The following is an 18692-nucleotide window of genomic DNA, read 5'->3' as shown; positions in this document are numbered from 1 at the left end:
CACCTACAGAAGAGTACATACTGCCTCAGGCCTGACTTAATTAGCTGTGTAATAAATAGAATTAATAAATCCACCTTTATGGTGTTCCTGGCAACTCTCCCAAGTCCTCTCCAGCCCTCATACTGAGTCTTAGGGTTTTGAAACCCCACAATGACTAGCGACCATTGTTCTGAATCCAGACGCAAAACAAAACAAAAGATAAAAACATTATGGCCCACAGATTTACATGACACCCTCTATCTGCCTTTTCCTCACCCTCTCCCCTGTCCTGCCACCCACCCACAGCTCCCTGCCCCAGCCCAGAGCCCTTTCCCAGGGCCCATCAGTCACTTACACCCTCAGTGAGCCTAAGAATTAAAAATACAAGGAGTGAGATAAGCTATGTGGGCACTTGCACTCCCCTCATCTGTGAGAACCTTGGTGCCTCCCAGCACCCCTCCGTAATAATGAGTCAACTATGTTAGGGGTGGCCCGTGCCAATCCCAGCTCTGCTGCTCACTGCTGACTGCCTTGGCAAAGCCGTCCAGTTCCCCCATGCAGACTGAACCCCGAGACCCCCAGAATGATTCTCACCCCAGTTTTTCCTTTGAGGGATGCAAAGCTGTTGCTGGAGGAAGACAAGCATGTGCATTCAGCTCCCTCGGCTCAGTTCCAGGCGCAGGACTGGCTGACCCATCCTTGATGGTGTGCAGAAGCCTTTCCCCGTCTACCAGGCACATAGTACCTCCACCTCCCAGGCTGTGTGAGGATTGGAGACTGAGTAAGTGGCAGTGATGGCTAACTGTAAAGAATTGTCTGGTATTGTCTGTTTGGGATCTGTTTGGGGAGTTCTTGGTACCTCCCCAGCAATATGGTGTAGAGAAAGTGTGTTGGCCAGTCTTCCAATCTGAGGGGAGATGTGGGCCTCCTCTGAGAGCCCACAGAGGGACTTCACGCCTGACCTCTGAGCCTCCCAGTCCTTACTAAGTAGTAGCAGGTGCCTGATACCTGTGGAAACCACTCCTATGCCAGCCCTATGCTGAGCCCTGGACACACCAGAGTGACAGACAGCCCATAATCCCTGCCCTTGCAGATCCCCAGTCTTGAGGGGCAGATAGACCTGTCACCTCACCAATCCAGCCCCATCTTCTTGCAAGGAAAATGATTCAATGACCAGATGCAGACCTCAGGAGGGTCATAAGCACAGCGTCAGGATTCTTACAGATCCTCCAGCCCATCCCTGGGTGGTAGGCGGGGTGAACTGAGATCCAAAGGGCAGGGGGATAGGAGGTGGGCACAGGATGAGGCCAGAGGCCTCTTTGCTCTGAAAAACCCTTTTGCGTCTCTTCTTATGAGATATGGGGATCTAGTCTCCCAAATACACATTTTGTCCCTGGTTTCCCCACCCAGTACCTCCAAATGGGAGCTCCATAAATATCTGTTGAATGGATGAATGAATGTTGTTCATAGCTGCTCCTGTACTGGAGCCATCCCAGGTGCCCTGTGCCATCCTGGCTGTTTCACCCCATTATCACAGCTGAGCCCCACAACCTGCCGAACTTGCACAGTGACTTCAATTTTGCAGGTAAGGAGACAGGTGCTGGGTGGTGAGGCTCCCTTGTCCAGGGCTCACAGCATGTTTTCCACTGTCTGGAAGCCCATGACCAATTGCCACCCTCCCTCCCATCCTCCTTGTCTCCAGCCTCTGTTTGAGCCACCAGAGCCAGACCATCCCCCTGGGGCAGAGGCAGATTGCACAGTCTCCATTTATTTACAAAGAGCTTCCCATCAGCTCAAATGTTTTCTGAAATCCACCAGAAACCTCATTCTTTCTGCCTTTAGTCCTTGGAGGGGTACCTCCTTCACCACAGACATGGGAGTGTTTACTTTTTGGAAACAATGCCTGGAATTTGGGGTTTTCTTGCTGCTCCTGGAAATTGAGCAATAATCTAAAAGTAACAAATAAAAAAATAAAAACAGAGCAGGGGGAGTGTGGGAGACCTGGGGGTCAGGCTTCCCACAACTTCAGCCCAGAGAAGACAGCAAAAAACACAGAGATGGAACCAGCAGAAAAGCTATCACAAGCCTCTGCACTTGGCTGCAAGAAGTGGCCCTCAGACCCTCACACCAGAGCCATCAACTGACATTTTCCTCCCAGGTTTAGCAGGTGCACTTACTGGTTTCCTACCTGCACTAGGTTAAACTCGATGAATGCAGGGAGGCAGATGTTCTAATAGCAAAGCACTAGGTTAAACTCAATGAATGCAGGGAGGCAGATGTTCTAGTAGCAACAATATCATCCACAAGAGGTGGTGTGGCTCCAGAAGAGAAGGAAGGAAAAGAAAAATGTGTGACATGCAGGATCTCTTCAGTCTGTTCGTAGAAAGGAGCTATCCTTAGACAGTTACCCCCACATTCAGGCAAACACTAGTGCAAAAAAGATGTTCACCAGGGTTATTTGCAATAGTGAAATGGACATCATGTAGATATCTGATCACAGGGGAGATTAAACAGAGAGACTCATACACAGCCATTAAAAAACATTTATTGGAGCACAGAAGAAATGTTTAAATCACAAGAATAATACTGAATTTTAAATAAATTATAAGCAAAGGAAATGGAATATGCATCATTCACAGGCATGAAGAGGAAGAAACACTGATATGAGTCTTGGAGCACACTCAGCGGTCTTCTGTCCCTATCTGTTTTGAAACTTAAGAGTTCCCCAGGACAAGTATATGCTCTGTTTTTAAACATGAGCTAGGATATTCACTGGAGGGTAATGAGAAGACTTTGAGAAGCACACTAAAGCATTGGATGAGGGCTCCATACCCGGAGCTCTCCTTACCAAAGCCTTTAAACAAAGCAAGTCCCATTCCATGCTCGTGCTCCGAGTGATTAGGGATCCCTGCACAGCCAGGCAGTAAAACAGAGCCCTGGGACTGTGGTCTGTGTGGCCTACCCTCTGCCACAGCATCTCTAGCAGCCCTAGTGACCCTGTGACGTTCTATCGTTGCCCCATTTCACAGGGAACACTAGAACCCAGGTGGATCTGGCCCAGAATCAAAGCACTCATTCCCAGAGCATCCCAAGTAACTGGCTGGGGGAAAAATGAGTTACAATGAAACCAACAGACCCTCAGCATTAGGGAATGCATGACCTTGCTGGGGCAGGGGGAAAACCAGGGGGATCCTCTGTGGCCTCTGGCTTCCTAAATCTTCAGAGGGGCCAGAGGCCTGGAAGGCTCTAGGTGTGAAGGAAACAGAGTGCCTGGGGGCGGGGCTCCACTGTACACCCCAAAGAAAATTTCCAAATAGGCTTGTTTTTAAAGGCGTCATCCCATTGGCTCTTGCTGTCACCCTCAGAAAGCAAGCCTGTCTTAGAAGCTGCGAGTCAGGTCCCACATGGGAGATGCACAAGGAGGGTGCAGAGGATGGAGGGGAGCGGGGGGCCAGCTCCTTCCCACACATGATGATCCTCTGCGGGGCACCCCTCCTGGCCACATGTGAGGCTCTGTCACTGGGCCTGAGGTCTCTGCAGGTTCACAGAACTAGCTGAGGTTTTCCTCACAAATGAACCTTGGCCCCTGTCCTGCCCTCTAACCGGAATTCCCAGACTCCCTTCTTGCTCGAATCCATGGTCCCTCTAGCCAGTCGCTCCCAATATTACTCCAGGGGCTGCTAGACCCACACCATCCCCACCCCATTTATGCTCCCTATTATGATCCTGGGCCACCCTCCCAGATACTCCTTTGCCTTGTAGGGTTTCTGTACAAGGGACCCAAGTCTTTGGGTCACAGCAGGCAGCCCGGGACCCACACTAGACCCACCATGGATGTGTTCAAGTCCTTCATCCTGGCACCTATTGCAGAGGAGACTGAGGCTCTGACAGAGGGACCTTCCAGCAAAAGGTCCCACAGCAGCTAAGCACAGAGGCATGATTTGAACCCAGGCCCTCCAGGTCCAGAGCCCTGTTCCGGGCCGCGGTACGGTATGGTGGATTCACCTCCTGTCCCTTGTGGTGGGGTTGCAGGGGAATGAAGGCCCTGCACACAAGATTCACCACCCCCTCAAGCCTTAGTTTGTTCATCTGTAAAATGGAGATGCCAATGGATCGAGATCCACATCCTTGGGCTCATGGGAGGACTTGGGGTGATGCAGTCCCTGGAGAGAGGGGGAATGGAGTGGGATCTGGGAAGAGCAGGTGGGGGTGTGCATGTAGGAGGGGTTATCCACAGCATCATTCAGAGGGCACATGGACTTCCCCCAGAATATGGAGGAAGCAGAGGCCACCCAGCCTGCCTCAGCTCTCTGACAGGACCCCAAGTGGATGTCTGAGCCAAAAACATAGAAGAAGCACAAGCGACCTCCTTCAGCCCCTCCTGGGCTTCCACAGGCAGTCCATGTAGAGTGTGGAAAGATGCCCAAGACACCTGAGTGATGATGGGGGTGGTGTATTGACACTCTTAGTGGGAGGCCCCAGATCTGAGGGGGTGGGAAGGCCCCCCTGTCTCCCCCCACATCTACCTGGCCCCGGGGAGTGAAGCTCAGCAAGGTGCAGCTGATTCTCGAATCCCTATGCAACCTTGGAGACCATCGCTGGTGTTTGGACATAGACGGTGCCCCTGTTCACCCCCACACCTCGCCGTTCCCAGCTACCTCCAGGATGAACATTTCCCAAGAGATATTCAAGGGCCCTCACAAACTCAACCCTCTCATCTCCCTATTACCATCTCTTCCCAAATGAGGGTGCCCACCCCAGCAATACCCACCTGGATGCTGCCGTTCAGACTCTGACAAACTAACCAGATTCTGGGGTGGTCTGACAAGGTGACTTGGGTGGCCACTACAGAGGGAATAAGCACCAACCCACCACGCTATTCATGTAGTCCCACTGTTCCTGCTCAGCCTGGTGGTTGGCCTCTCTTTGCGGGTTGTACAGAGGAGGAGACTGAAGCTTGAGAGGATGAGTGGCTTGCAGAAGGCCACATGACAGAAACCATGACTACTGAAGCCAGGCAGTCTGGCCCCCACCCTTGGCTCCTCCAGCTGCCCCAACAGCCGCCCTCCATAGGCCTGGGAGGTGGAGGCGCCCCACTGCACACTCCATCCTGTCTTCCAGGCCCCAGGAGGCTGTGCCTGGACAGTGGCTTGCCCCAGATTTCTAGGATCTGTAGCCAGACTGGAAAGCCAGACACTGCTCTGGAGAATACCACACTGTTGCCAGCAGCCATCTGCAGTGATGGGTGGAGATGGAGGCTTGGAGGTCTCTCCGGGATGAAATGCTTATTCGTTCTGCAGGAAGGGCCATGCCCCTCGAGTGTGTGGAATGGATGGTTGGTGGTCATGCCTCCCTCCTCCCCTTGCCCTGCCCCAAGACGCCACGTGACCTTGGCAAGGCTGCCAGCTGGTCAGGGCCGAGCGGGGCCTCACCTATTGCACTCTGGCCCCCCAGCCTACAGTTTTCCCATGGCACCCCAAGTTGGGTGGGTCTGAGGGGCCGCCAGGCAGGGAAATTCTGGGGTTTAGACAAGGAAGAGCCTTTGGATGAAGAGGGATGCCTGGACTTGGAGGCGTCCACACACCTTCCTTCAGACCCCTGGATAATGCATGGCATAGGCAGAGATGGAAGAGAACATCGTGAGAGGTTTCTGACCAGAGGACCAGGGCTGTGGGAGGTTTACTGTATACAGAAAAATAAAACTTACTGCCAGCATCAGGGTTCAGGCCTAGCGCATAGTAGGATCTGGATACTATCTGTTGAATGAATGAATGTGTCCTTCAGCCTTACTTATGACTACTTATCTTCCTAATTATCAGCTTTGTGCCAACAGGAAGACACCCCAGCCCCCAAAAGACCTCAATGTGAATCAACATTTCCACTGTGAGGATTCAGTGAGGTCAAGGCACAGCAGATGGGTAGGCAGTGAGGCTCCCCTGCTCACCAGCCTTGTCCAGATGAAGCCTGGGGGAAGCATGAGTGAGTTGGTGACCCAGGTTCAGCATGAGGAAGTCACCCAGAGGTCCAGGTCTCTAACTTCCTTCCCTGCCCAGGAAGGGCAAGTGCAGATGGGGGGTGGGGGAGGTGAGGAGGGAGGAGCCCAAGACAACCCAACTCCATGGAAACAGGCTCCCAATGCATCCTGGCTGGGCCCTTATATCGTGGGGGAGCTGCAAGGCAAATGCAAATCCCAAGGGTGGGGCCAGGTGCAGGTGTTGGGGAGGGACCAGAGGCAGGAGTGTGGTGCAGGGTGAAGCTAAGGGCCAGGTCTGACCCTGTTGAGATCTGCCATCTGGGTGTCATATATATCTCTGAGAAATTCCCAGTCTGTGGTCACTGGGCCACAGAGAGGCCTGAGGCCTGAGAGTTTAGGCATGACAGGCGCCCTAGCAGAAGAGCCACTGGTTGGGCTGTCCGTTACTGCTGCCTTGCATCTTGTGGTTTGTGGGAGAATGCCATGGGCATGTTTGACATTTGTGACCAAAAGGAACTGGGGCCCCAGACCAGTGAGAGGAGCTAGAGTCAAGCCCAGTGGGGGGCCAGGACTTAGTCAAGGCCATCAATGATCCCTGGGAGGCTGAGGTTTAGGGTACTCAGGCTGGGGTTCCTTGAAGGCTCCATCCTCCTCAGCAAAAGGAGAAGGTGCCATGAAGCCATCCCCAGGTTGGGGGAGGTCTGTCCCAGCATGCCAGACCCACAGTTAAGGAGAGTTCCTGTGGGAGCTCTTCCCTCTGTCCTGGGGTCTGTAGAAGGGAGTAGAAGCCACAGGGGTGGCAAGATGAGGCCCAGACCAAGGAGTGTGGAAAGAGAGATGATAAGGAGAAGGCCAGAACTCAGGCTAGACACAACGGGCTGCACTGGGTCCTGCCAAGGAAGGTGGTTTTCCCCTGAATCTTTCTCCCCCTGAAATCAACAGGCCAAGCCTCATCAGCATAGGTGAAAGCCCAATCAGCCCATGCTTTGGACAGTTCTCAGGACCAGGGCTGATGATCTTGAGCAGACTTGGAGATTCTCAGCCTCTCTTTCCTCCTCTCGACAGTAGGGATCTTTCCTCATGACTCCAAGGCACATGTCTCTTCACACAGGTTATGAAGAGACAGATATGCTATCGTTGTCCAGCTAACAGAACATGTTGAAGTCACCAGTACTTTTAAGCCTACATGGTCCTTTGGAAACCTACAATCGGTTGGTTTTAGGTTTTCAGCCTAGAACCTTTTTTCTGGGTGGGCACTCAAGTCCCTCATCATCTTGCACAAGTTCCCAAAGGGATGGGAGGATGCAGTCTGAGCTCCAGACCCTGCTCTTCCTGGTGGTTCATGGCATTGAAGCTGACTATATAGCCCCCAAAACACACCCCCTTGTCTACCTGGTGGAAAAGAAATAATTCTGGTCTCTGGATGAGGCCTGCACAATGCTGGCGCTCAGAGAAGGCACAGTGCAAAATTGCGTACGTTCCCTGCTCCTATCCTTCCCGGGTAGGAGCTTCTCAAACATCGCAACAATGTGATCCATCTACCAGATGGTCACGTAGGCCGAGCAGGTCCAGGATCAGCAGTTCAATAGGTGAGTGCTCACTCCATACACAGCACAAGGGGGAGCTTTCTGTCTACTAGTTGTATGTCTTAGGCATGTTAAAGCACCTCTCTGAACCTCTCTTTCCTCTACTGAAAAGTGGGGGTGCTAAGAAGATGAACCTCATAGGGCGACTGTGGGAAGTCATGGGAGAAAACATGGCATGTGCTTCTCTGGGGCCCGGCTCTGTAGAAAGAGCTGCTGGACATGCTGGGCATCTTCCCTCTGAACAATTCTCTCTCTCCAGGGAAGATGCATTCAGGCTCAACCCTCACAAGTCTGTGGCCCTTCTGGGTATGAAAAGGAAATGGAAATCTGGCAGGTTTTCTATTTGCAAAGGATTTCTGAGATTCCTTCTAGTTTGTCCTGGTTGTGGTCCTTTAAGTGTCCAGTTCAGGGGAGACTGGGAGCAGGCAGAGCAGCCCAAGGGCCACTCAGGATTTGCAAAGTCTTCTTTGGGTGACTGCATTCAATCATGGGTCTTAAACACCTAGGAATACAGACACTCTCTAGTCACCAAAAGCAGTGTATGGGTAAAGTAGACACAATGTCTAGGTCTAAATTATGTCCGAGGGTCAGATAGGCACTGTCCACATCCAAAGAATGCAGGTCTAGAGTTCATCATATGGGCCATCTCTGCGGCCTACTCATGTGATAAATGGATCCACCTCTATTGGAACCATGAGGATGCACTGTAAGATCAGGAAGAACACAATAGGTCTTTAGATCCCAAAGGAGGGCCTGCTGCCTCCACAGAGCAGTGTGGGATATGACAAGGGTTGTTGCTGGGGAGGAACGTCCCGAACCATGGATCTCCCAGAACTCTTGATTTCCATGGGAGAGCTTAATGGGGCGGCTTCCTGTGAAGAAGCCAATGAATCCAAGAGAGCTGAGGATGGGCTGCCAAGCTCCCTGGGAAGCAGAGCCCACTGTGGGCTGAATTGGTGCCTTTAACACCCATCTCTTGGGTGGCTCATTCTTGTTCTACCTGCCCCTTTGGATGTCTGCCTCCAATGACCACAGCAAGTGGTGCCAAGGAGAAACGGTGTGGGGACCAGACCACTTACCAACTGGCCTCCAATATATCCTTGATACTAGTCTGCATGGAGGATGCATGACTGAGGGGGAAAAAGATCTGCCTATGGGGGGTCACTCATCCATCCTGGTCAGCTGTCAGCAAGGACAGCTCCAGAGGGATTGGAAGAGGGCTGGGGTCATTCTGTGGGGCTCAGACAGAAAGAATGGTTTTGTGGGTGTAGTGTGGGGAAGGAAAAGCCAGGTCTCTGACTCTGCTCCACATATGACTCTCCCTAGCACTCTGTGTCCCATTATGGGAACCTGGACTAAGAAGACACTGCAGGGTATTAGGCAGTCCAGGCACAGTGCCCACGTCCAGGTCAAGGGGCCTATGTGTACCTCAAGTGGCATGACTGGGACCTGAACACCCATACCCCCACTCTGTTGAGGCAGCATGAAATTCTGCAGCTCAAAGAGGCTGAGGTGGAGGGTAAGGGGCATTGCAAACAGAGAAGGCCATATGGGATGGGGTTCATGCACTGGGTATTCCTTGAGAGGCCATGGGATCTGTCCTGTTTAGGGAAAGGCACATGGAAGGTCAGTGATATCGCTGAAAATTTCCCTTTCTCCTGCCTCAGTGTCAGCTCTGTGACTCATTTAAGCAGCTGAGCCAGCCAAAGGGCATCCCATTAAACGAGAGGAATTCCAGGCTCTGCATATGCCCTCACCTTCAGGGTCATTATCAGCCTCCCATTCCTCAGCTGTTCCAGAACTGGGACAGGGGCTCCCATGTCCTGTATGGATGACGGGTCTAACCCCAGCAGCAAGGCCATCAGTTTGCATGGAAATTTTCACTCCAGCTATCCCAGTTGCCATGAGCCCACGGCAATACCAGAGGTTTCCAGCCAAAACAAGAATGAGCTGAAAGAGAAGAAGCCTGACCTCCAGGAATTCCATCCCAAACTGGTGGCAGAACAACTGTACTACATGTATACAGTAAGCATCTGGGCCTTCAGGGTCGAAGGGCAGGTCAAAAATTTTTACTACTCTCAGCTGAACTGTGCCTCCCTTTCCCCGATGTGGACTCCTAGAATATGGGGACAATTCTCACCTGCGGCCCTAACCAACCGTTGAAACCCATCATGGTTTATAGACCTGAGCTTTCACTGTCCAGCTGCGGACTGTGGAGACAGACACTGAGAAGGACTGAGGGAGAGGTACCACACAGATGCAATGAGTCAGAAGCGAGAGACCATAAATGGGAAGGCTCTGGTCCCTCGGGGGGAGGAGGGCAGCTCCCTGTGTGCAGTCCCGTCCATGGGTCGCCCACCCATCTGCCTGGGAGCCTGAGCACCATCAACCTGGCTTAGGCATCTGATGTGTCCTGAAGGACAGGCTAGACACGGAAAGCCATGCTTTCAGCCACCAGGTAACAATGGGCACCTGAAAGGAGACAGGGACCGCAGGGATGAGCATTTGGAGGAGGAGATGCCCCCTTGGGAGCACCACCTGGAGCGGCCCCCTGGACATGGAATGATCAGGGTGCACACGCCTTCCTCCCTTCCCTTGCCTCTCTTGGCTCCTGGGGCATCCCGCACTGGCTTCCCTCGGAGAAGAGGGGCATGAAATCCAGGCTCTCTAAGCAGGCTCCGGCCACATTCACAGCCTCCTGAGCTCCAGCTCTGACCTGGGACCCCTCCCGAGGACATGAGTCTTGCATGGGCGAACATGTGTGGGGCTCAACAATCCTCCCCCTGTCCCCTAGGAGCTGTTCAAGAAGGTGGTGCCCCATCAGTGCCTGGGCTCCGTCTGGTCCTGGAGGAACAGGCCTGGCAACGAGCACGTGGCACCCACAGTCCGGGCCACCATCGCCCAGTTCAATGTTGTGGCCAGCTGCATCGTCACCACGTGCCTTGGCGACCCAAGCATGACAGCCCAGGACAGGGCCGTGGTAGTGGGCCACTGGATCCGGGTGGCCAAGTTATGCTGTGGGAGGCCCAGCTCCCTGAGGCTCTCCTGAGCCTCGGGAACTGCTCTTCTGTCTTGCTCCCTTCTCAGGGCTGAAGGCCCTGCTCTTAGACCTGTGGTCCCTAGGCTCTTCCTCCCAGGGGCATTGCCCAACGTTGGGACGCTCAGTTCCTACATGACCCCTCCTTTGCAGTGAGGGAAAATCCTCCCTCTCACCAGCAGTGTTCCTCTTTAGGACTGACCTGTGCCCTTCTGCAGCTCCCTGGACATCAGCTTCATCCATGGGGGAGCCCTAAATCAAGGGGGGCACTAAAGCTCTCGAGCATCTGGGGCTCCTGCTCTCCCACTGACAGCTCCTTCTCTTCCCTCCCCCAGGCCTGTCAGATCCTAGGGAACTACTCCTCCCTGCGTGCCATCCTGGAGGCTCTGCAGAGTGCCTCCATTCACCGCCCGCAGAGGGACAACGTTTCCAGGTGAGGAGGCTTCTCTGCAGGAGGGACCAGGATGGAGGCGGGATCTCCCACAGGCCTGTCCTTTGCCACCCTCAGTCAGCTTGGACCTCCTGGGAGGCAACAAACCCTGACCAAAGGACCTAGGCCCGGGGCTGCTCCTCTTAGCCTTCCTGGCCACCATGCCTCCTGCTTGAAAAATCCAATGTCCTCCATGCCCCACCCTGGCCTCAGCTGAATTCCATATTTCCACGTGGTGACTTGGCAGCCACTGAAGTCTCTGCCCATGGTTCAGCCAGTACCCCACCCAAACCGAGCTGTTCAATTAAGCTGGGAAGGGACGCCCTGGGGGACGCCCAGGAGAACTCCCTCCCATGTACTACGAAGACCCCAGTGCTCAGAGCAGCACAGAGCAAACCCTCAGCCAGCCCCGTGGACATGTGGGGGTTCTCCAAGAAAAGGGACTCGCACTCTACCCTGCCACGTTAGGCCTCCCCTGAGCCTAACTTCTTTCCCTCTCTTCAGGAAGAGCTTCTGAACATTCCAAAAGCTCTGCAGAGAAGACAACCCCCAGGGCAGGGAACTACTCATCAAGGTAGCACAGGAGGTGCAGGGCTCGAAGGACAGGAGAGGGGTGTGAGGAGGCATGATCATGTGTGGATGAAGTAGGGAATGGCCTGAAGCATTCCTCGGGGAGCAGAAGCCTTTGGCATGAATGTGCTGACAGCCTGGGCTGAAGATTCCCCCTGGGGCTGGGGCAAGCTGCCCATCCAGACTCCCTAGGCTAGATTTCAGGCCTCTCTGTGTCCATCGAGAAGGTCCACATGGGGGCCCAGAGGAACGCGGACAGCCCAGAGGACAGGCCCCTGCTCACAGATGGGGTGGGGATGGGTTGTGGGCCACAAAAATGATGATTGTAAGAGGATCCTGAGTGCTCAGGAGACCACAGGAGGTAGGTGGAGTTCCCCCTTCTGCCCATGGGAAAACAGGCTCAGGGAGGCCAGGCTCCAAGCTCCAGGTCCCCCATGGACTGAATGGGGGAGCTGAGATTGTTCTAGAAGGACTCGTGGCATGCTTCAGGGGAATGGAGCGTCAGTATCAGCAGACGTAGGTCTGACGTCTAGGGTCTGAAGTCAAAGACGGTGGGCGCAAGGGGACTGAGGCTATTCTGCTCTCAAGGATCTTGTCCTTGGCCCTCTAGAAGCGGCCCTCGAGTAAACTTGCCAGCCTGGTGAGGCAGCTGCAGAGAGCGCAGAAGGGGCTGCTGAAGAAGGTGAGTGTGCCTGAGGGACAGGGCCTCCAAGGCCAGGGGAGAGGGGCTCCTCCCTGAGGGCTAGAAGCGTCCAGATCAGGACGGGTGGGACCTGCAACTCCAGCTCCACCTCCTGCCACCACAGTTGCTCAATGTCTTCTTTCCCGGTGACCAGGAGGAAGTAGTCTAGCAGGCTGGGTCGAGAATGGATTTGGGGCTGGGGAGGGGCCCAGGGCTCCATAGCCTGCGATTTTTTGAATTTCAAAAAGCAGGCCCTGGAGGGCATAAGGAGGAGTCTGATATTCTGGGAGGGTGAGGGGAAAGCGAATGGAGGGGAAGCAACTAAGGGTCCTAGGCCCTTTTCCATGTGGGAAAAGTGGGGTGGGTCAGGACGCTGAAGTCTTTTTGGGAAGGGCCCCTGTGGGCACCAGAGAGCAGGGACTCATACCAAACCTACCCCTCATGACACAGTGTGTCGTCCCATACCTTGGCACTTTCCTCTCTGACCTGGTGGTGTTGGATACAGCAATGGAGGACTACCTGGAGGTGGGTGAGCCTGAGGATTGTGGAGGAGGAACCGGAGTCCTGAGGACAGGGATCAGAGAGTCCCCGGACTGAGCCCTGAGCTCGGAGTCCTTCGGAGACCTCCCTTCCCCACAGCCTCACAGCCGCCCCTGGGAACTGGGGTCTCTTGCCCATCTCAGTGCTGAGGGAAGGGAGTCTGCACCCAGATGGGTGGCCCAAGACTGGGGAAGCACCAGCACATCCTGAAGGTGAAGCTACATGCGCTCTGTATGCGTGGGTCGCAGCCTCTCCCTCAGAGCTTGCCTGTCCGGGACAGTGAAGTCAGGACCCTGCACATCAGCCACACTTCAGGAGCCCAGCAGGCCCTGCCTGCCTGAGGCGTCTGCCGCTCCCTTCAATCACCACAGAGTGTTGTGCTGCAGGGTGCCGACCTGGAGCCCTTTCACCAGCCCCCAGTCTTCCTTCCTCTGGACCCCAGGGCTTGCCCTAACCCCAGTCTCATTGTATGTGTGGCTTGGCGGCCCCCTCCTGGGTCCTGGCCTACGTGCAGCCTCAGAAGGGGTGGGTGTAAGGTGCTAGGCCTGACCAGGGGCCTCTCTCTGAAGGACAATGGTTGTCTGCTTTCCAGGGCAGTGAGATCAACCACCGCAAAAAGAATAAGGTGAGCATACGTAGCCCTGGCTGTAGGGAAGGGCAGGCAGCCCCTATCAGAGATGCCCCTGGGAAGAACATTCCTTGGCTCCATCCACTCCCCTCTATCTCCCATTTCCTGGAACAGGTTGCTAAGAATGAAGGGCAAGACCCATCGAGTCAGTCAGTAGGGATCCAGAAGGGCATCAAGGAGAACTTCCCTTGATGGAGGAGGGGCTAATTCTACTAGCCTCTGAGAACAGTTTGGGACCAGATAAAGTGGCATGCAGGAGGGTGGTCATGTGTGCCAAGACCCAGGACCCGTCCCCTGTCCCGCTGCTCGGCCCTCACCTGGCCCTGTAGCTTCCCCACCCAGGCTCGGGGTGCATCCTGTGCCTCTCTCCCGGCCCAGGAATACCGAGTCCTCACAGACATCATGCTGCTCCAGGCGGCGGCAGAGAATTACTGCCTAGAGCACAGCATCCATTCACGGCCTGGTTCTGGGCTGTGGAGCGGCTCAGCGAGGATGACAGGTGAGGCCCATTCAGGAGCTGGGTGAGGCGACGTCGGGGTGGACTCTTTCTTCTGGCCCCACCAGGGATCCTGCTTCTAGGGCTCCCTGAGCAGCCAGACACCAGCTGTGGGAAAACCCTGGGAGGGACTCCTGAATGCCAGCTGCTACTCAACTCACAGGTGTCCCTCTGTCCTTAGCTACAACCTGTCATGCCAGCTGGAGCTGCGGTCCTAGCTGGCCAGCAGAACACAAGCACCACGATAACTGGCTACAGCCACCATCAGACCTGAACCCGTGCACACTGGCCAAGCCAAGGATTGCCCCTCGGCCCCTGGGCTACTTGTAGTGCACGAGCCCCATCCACTGCTCAATACCCCTTCCTCTCCCCTACAGAATTATTTGTTCTGGAGGGGGCAATATTTAATATAATTAAAGGGTTGTTATTTAACAACAACAACAACAACAAAAAGGAATGAGAACCCTTGGGATTAAAATTTTCTTACCAAAATAATAATAATAATAATAATAATAATAATAATAGAAGGTTTTTATTTTCTCCTCTTCTTGCCCACGTGTGTGTTTGGTTCTTTTATTTCCTACGGTAATGTACAACGTGTACAGACTCTCTTATTCATTCCTGAACCCAGAAATCTTACAGAGTCAGCAGCTATTCAATGGGGCAGAAAGGAGAGGAGCCAGCCCTCCTCAGTACCTACTGGTGGCACCTCCAAATCCTGTTTCCTCAGAGGACAGGTTCATTTCTGTGTCAGGCATCTGGGCAAACAGCAGAGACAGACCTCAGGACCCCTGAGATGGAGACGTTGCAGGTCCTTCCCCAGGAAGGCAACAAACCCTGACCAGGAGAGTCCTTGAGAGTTCCTTCCCCTCCCCAGAACTATGTGCTGCCCAGGAGAGGGGCTGCTTCTCTCCCCTCTAAAGCAAGGAGGACCATGTCTTGCTTCCACCACCAGGAAGAGATCGATCCGCAACAGTCTGGCAGCCACAAAGAGGTGTTTGATTGTCAGGAAGATCAACAGCCAGACAGGGCTTGGTCCACCCCCGCAGGCCTCTCCCCCTCTTCTCCTCCACAGTATAGGGAGGCAGATGGCAGGAAAGGCAGTTTGTTCAATGGAAGCGAAATCCTGAGCTTGAGTCCCTTTCTCCCCTAGTAGCCTGGGCACTCCTAGGCTGCTTCCACTGTGGCCTCTGTGGAAGGCCATTCGAAACACCAGTGCTGGCTTCCCAAGCTCCGGGATACTGGGCAGAAAGCGATGGAACACAAGAGAGTCCCAGGGAAGTGACAACGGGTTTGGTCATGAAAGCTTGAAGCTGTCAAAGACCATCTCTTGCCCTAGGTTCCCTTGGTCAGAAACCTTTCAGCAACCACTCAGAGGAGAGACAGGCAGGTACAGAGCAGGGATGGGGAACCCTGGGAGCCACTGTGGACTGAACCTGGTGGTCTCTTCACCACAATTCACACAGACCAAGATACAGACGCAAGACTTAACATCCGTGGGTGTTTTGTTAACATGGGCTTTGATTCATGTGTGACTTTTCAGAAACAGAAAAGAATAAAGGGAATCAGGAAAGAGAGGCGATCAAAAACACCGGCTCAAATATAGGGAACATACTGGTGGGAACCAGGTGGGCGGATGGGTGGAAGAGGGGGTGGGGATTAAGAAGACACTTATTGTGCTGAGCACTGAGTCACATACAGAACTCCTGAATCCCTACTCTTCAACTGAAACGACGAAAATACTGTACGCCCATTAGACTGTATTTTCAAAATTGTCTTTGAAAGGTGGGTATTAGGAGATCGAAGATGAGATTACGCTCTGAGAGTTTCCCAATCAGGTCTCAGGCTGTACGTGAATGCACATTAAAGATCAATGAAAGAGCGCAAAGACAAAAGTGACGTCTGTTGATATGGAAAGGCCAGTGCCCACCTCTGTGATCACAGAAAAAACACACCTTCCTATGATACTGGCTGTCGTAAAAGCATTTTACCCACATCCCCTTGGAGCTATGCTCCTCTGGTATTTCCATTCTACTTGGTTGTGTGTCTTCATGAAGTAGTTGAAGGACATATTGCTATCCCATGTTTGGTGGACTAAACCAAAGCTGGCTATTTCTAGCCCCTGGAAGATTGGAGCTAGAGGGCCTTCTGGAAAACACTGCACAACTGGATCTCTCATCGTCTTCCAGTGAAGGAAAGGGAGGCCCCACAAGGGCACCAGTGGAACAGGAACACAGAGGAGGTTCTCCTGACACCAGCTTCAGGATCCCAACTCCCTGAGCAAGAATGAAGAACCCCCGTCCCTCCAGACACAATGGACACATCACTGGAATGGGTCATTTCCCAGGAAAAGCGAAATGCGGTCAAACGTGGAAAGGTACACAATAACCTCACTGAAAGAAAGCCCACTGGGATCCCCTGCCCTGGGTATTAAGTTCCACCTATGCGTGAAGCCATTTGATAATCACAGGGGAAGGGAGGGAAAACTGAATGGGAAGCCACCAGAGAGGGAGAAAAATGATGAGAGGCTCTTCCCTAAGAAATAAGCAGAGTGTTGCTGGAGGGGAGGTGGTAGGGTATGGACATTCCAGGCAGGAGATTAAGGAGGGAAGGAGGGCATGCGATGGGATGCACCCTGAGACTGTTACACAACTGATGAATAACTGGGCACTACCTCGGAAGCTAATGACGTACTGTATGGTGGCTTACTGACTTTCCACAAAAACAACAAAATACAATCCAAGGTTCTGTATTTTCTTGATTTTCAGTGTGGAAAATACAGGATGATTTCTTTTCTTCTCTCAAGCAAGGAAATGACGTAGCCTATTCACTAGGAGGCAATTCTCAGGACATTCTACCTTTTTCAGCCCTAAAGAAGTTTTCAAACAGGCTTTCACCAGTTGCAGTCCTCATGACCTTCTAGTCATTTCGGAGCACTGTTGACAGGGGGGCAAACCCTTTTTTCTTTAAGGTGACTCACCCCAATCATGTAATATCCCTGTGTGCCACAGGTGCGCCCCCTCCATCCTTTCCAAGGGCCTCACTACAAGTTTTCCAGAAAGGGGGCATGAATACTAGTGGCTGGAAGGTGGATTCTGGATGACATCCATCCCTTTGTTCACTTGTGGGATGACCAGGGGCAGGGTCTCCATCTCAGTCGTGGACACGCGAGAGCTCTCCAGCTCCCCTTCAGACATGGCCCTGCCCTCTCTCCCATAGAAGAACCTGCAGAACAACGTGACCATGAACTGGGAACACACAACAGGGGTATAAACGTCTTACTTGAATTCAGCTCAGCATGGCAATGACAGACTGGTCCCTCTTGGATGTTGTTCCCAGTGTCCTTGAGGCATTCGAACCCCTTCTTGGCTCCAGACAGTGGCTCACCTGTCACAGTGGCTCACGATAGAGGGATGAGAAGTTCCTCAGAGACAGGTGTCACCACACCACTATCATCACCCTTTGTCGTGGAAGAAGTCTATGTCCCTCCTCGGATTAAGAAACCCTTCAAACAGGACTGGAGCAGGGTACAATAAAAGGCTCCCTTTGAAGAAGGGCTGAGCTTGGGGACATGTCCAGTCCTATGTCTCACTGCTGCCATCACCACACACAGTGGTGCCCAAAATGGGCAGGGCGAGCTCTTGCTCGCCCACCATACCTACTCCTATCATCGCGCCATCGCATCTGGTCAGGACCCCAGCATCAGGCCTGTGCGTCTCCAGTTCCTGCTGCTGCCTGCCTCCACCAACGATCCTTTTTCATCTCTGAATTCCGAGCTCCGCAGCATCCATCTTCCTCAGCTTCACAATACAGGGCTGGGCAATGATTTCATGGATACGCCCTGCAAGGCACAGGATGGAAAAGAAAAGGAAACTCACACACTGGACATTCAGAATACTTAAAATCTTTGTGACTTGAATGACATTATCAACCAAGGGAAAGCACAGTCCAGAAGTCGGGAAAGCATGCTTGCAAACCATGGATCTGACAGGGCTCAATACCCACAATATCTAGAGATCCCAGAAACTCAACACCACCAAAATAATAAATAAATAAATAAATAAATAAATAAATAAATGAATAAATGAATAAATAAATAAAATGTGGTGTGAATGTACATATGGGAAAGAGAAATAACCTCAAAGCTATACACATGGAAGGAAATGGAAAGGATACTTCCCAGCACTAATATTTCAGGAAATCCTAATTATAACAAGCAATGACATACCATTTCATAGCCATGAAGTTGACTCGTCATGGGTACTGGCTGGGGGAATACTAGAATACTCGAAAAGTTCAAGTGTTGGCCAAGATGCAGAGAAGTTGGAACCATGTTTTTTGTGTGTGATAGGAATATTTAAGGGCACTGTTTTGGTATTAGTAAGGCAGTCCTTCATAAAAATCCCAACTTTCAAAATGCCATGTGTTTTAGTCATTGCACTTCTGCAGTAGATAACCAAATTAATGGACAGGGTAGTCCTGAAAATTTATCTGAGCACACCTTTTCATGCCAACGTTGTTCCTAAAAGCTAATCCATGAACGCAATCCAAGTATCTGTCCAGGGAGGAAAAGATGTATCCCAACAGGCGTTGGGATAGTATTCATTCTGTAAAGAGGAAGAAAACATTGGCATGCCCCACCATATGGGCGAATGCTGAGGATAGTATGCTAAGTGAAAGGAGTATTCATGAAAATACCAACTTTGACTCCACTCTTAGGACCTACCTAACGTAGAATGGTGTTTGCCAAGGGCTGGAAGGAGGCACTCA

This window comes from Mustela erminea, chromosome 7, assembly GCF_009829155.1.
Source record: "Mustela erminea isolate mMusErm1 chromosome 7, mMusErm1.Pri, whole genome shotgun sequence".
NCBI classification, from domain to species: Eukaryota; Metazoa; Chordata; class Mammalia; order Carnivora; family Mustelidae; genus Mustela; species Mustela erminea.
Note: the sequence above shows the minus strand (reverse complement) of the source record.